Below are 2,510 nucleotides of genomic sequence, written 5' to 3' on the forward strand. Positions count from 1 at the left end.
GGTATTGGAAGTGGATTTGTCTAGACCCGACGTCGATGATCGCATTGGTAGTGTTGAGGAATGGTCTTCTAAGGGTGATGGGTGTATCATCTTCTTCTTCTCCCATGTCAAGAACCATGAAGTCAGCAAGGGTATAGTGATCATGTATCCTTACCATGACATCTTTTGCTATTCCTTCTGAAAATCGAATTGATTGGTCCACCATCTGCAATTGTGTATATGTAGGGAACAAAGGTTCATCACCAAATAAGTATTCATACATTACCTTGGATATTATATTGACACCCAACCCGATGTTGCATAAGGTCTTGTGGAGGATTCTTTGTCTAATGGTACACTCAATCGTTAGTACGCCTAGATCATCCTTCTTAGCAAGGAATGGTGAAGTGAGGAGGTGGTCGTACTCTGATCGGAGTGTGTTGATCATGTTGACTGATTCTTCTTGTGACTGCCTGGCTTTGTTGTTCCTCCTCCTGTTATTCTTCTTTTTGGTCACTATTGTGTCTTCGGGTATGTATGGCATCTATAGATGTCTAGGAGATTGCAAGATACGATTCTTGAAAGAAAACTTTTTCTTTCTATCCTTAATTGTGAAATAGATCTTGGCACTATCCGTCTAGATGATGGCTTTTGCAGTGCTTAGGAAAGGTCGGCCCAAAATAATGGGTGCCCTTACATCTCCACCTATTTCCAAAACCACAAAGTCTATGGGAACATATGATTGTCCCACTCGAGTAATATCATCTTCAAGAACTCCCTTGGGGTAACAGAGTGACTGATCTGCAAGCTACAAATGCATATTTGTGTACAACAAAGTATCTCCATTAATTTGATCCTAAATTACCTTAGGCATGATATTGACACTTGCTCCAAAGTCACAGACAGCTTCTTGAAAAATGTCAGGTCCAATGGCGATGGGGATGACAGGTCTCCCTAGACCGCTCTTCTTTTTTGGCAAGGTATAGTCTATCCACCTTCCCATCGATGGTTGTATACAGTAATATGATGCATTGTGAATATCAATAAGATTTATAGTTTCTAGATCTTTCGGTTGCCCTAGAATCTTACCTTTGTTGGATGGAAGAATAGCAGCAGCCAGCTGAGCTATTTGTGATTCTATCATTTTATTAAAGCTATGCTGATTTTTAATGGCAGAAGCAAAGCTATCCATTCTATTATTTATGTTCTCTAGAATTTTATTATTGGTAGCTACCTTTCTAGATAATCCTTCCATAAGCTTGGATTGGCCAGCAATTAATTCTCTCAAGGGTGGTTGATTGAAATTATTAAAATTATTACTTTGATAGTTACCTTGGTAATTACCTTGGTAGTTCGGCCTTTGTTGCTGATTCTACCCTTGATTCTGCTGAGGATGAAAGTAGTTGTTGTTGACAAAGTTCACATCCTCTTGGGTTTCAGGATAGTTGTTTTTTGAATGCCCAATGTTTCCACACACTTCATATGTCATGCAAGAATCATGAATATGCATGACTTCTTGCTTCTCATTGGCTCGATCTTCAAGCTTCTTCATCTGTAGGTCCATCTTGGCAGATAGCATGTCTACCTCCTTAAGTTGATGCATACCTCCACCCCTCTTGTGGGTTTTAACATGTTCTTCATTCCAACCTTGATTGGAGGCTATCTTCTCCACAAGAGCTATTGTAGTAGAAATTGTGAGTGATAGGAATGCACCTCTAGCAGCAGCATCCATAGTCTCACGGTACTATTGGTCAACCCATGGTAGAAAGTCTATATGAGTAGCCAATTCTCCACCCCATGAGGAGGACATTCCGCAATGTAATCTTGAAAGTGTTCCCATGCCTCAAGGACAGATTCATCATGTTGTTGCTGAAAGCTTGAGATTCTCCCACGCAGAGCATTGGTCTTGCCTATGAGAAAGAACTTTGCTAGGAAGGCAGTGGAGAGTTATCCCATGTAGTATTTCAATCTTTGTTGGTGTAGAACCATTGCTTTGCCTTCCCCAAGAGTGTGAATGTTAAGAGGCAAAGTAATATGGCATCCTGGGTTACTCCTTTGATGGTGAAAGTGCTACAAATCTCGAGAAACTGTTGAAGATGTGCACTCGTATCTTCATGTGCCTTTCCACAAACTGGTTTGCTTGCACCATGTTGATGAGAGCTGGCTTGAGCTCAAATCCATTGTCTCCAACATTGACTATTGGTCCAGTATGAATGTTGGCTGTAGTAGGAGCAGAGAAATCATGAAGAGTCCTGTTAGCCATGGCTTCAAATTTTGGTGTTAAGCTTCGCCTTATCTGGTTGTCTTCTGATTCTAAAACTGGGACATTCTTGAGTTTAGCTCTAGTCCTCCTGATTAATGCTTTTGGATCATCAATGTAATTTGTTGGAAGGTAAAAACCGGTCATATATTACCCTGCATAAGATATAAAAGTAGACAACACAAGGGTAATCATGCTTGAGCAGGGGTAAATGGTTTTCCTCGATCACATCAATAAGTATAAGTTTATCAATACTTCCTTTGCCTAGCTA

At 40.4% G+C, this 2,510-nt stretch overlaps 1 non-coding gene across 1 annotated transcript; it reads left to right on the forward strand.

Annotated features, from left to right (window-relative positions):
- Window positions 1–1,771: 1,771 nt before the first annotated feature.
- LOC136498704 (small nucleolar RNA R71) lies at window positions 1,772–1,880 on the forward strand. The gene has a single exon (XR_010769713.1). It is a non-coding gene; the product is annotated as a small nucleolar RNA R71 (small nucleolar RNA).
- The last annotated feature ends 630 nt before the right edge of the window (window positions 1,881–2,510 follow it).

This window comes from Miscanthus floridulus, chromosome 12 (genome assembly GCF_019320115.1).
Source record: "Miscanthus floridulus cultivar M001 chromosome 12, ASM1932011v1, whole genome shotgun sequence".
Taxonomy (NCBI): Eukaryota; Viridiplantae; Streptophyta; class Magnoliopsida; order Poales; family Poaceae; genus Miscanthus; species Miscanthus floridulus.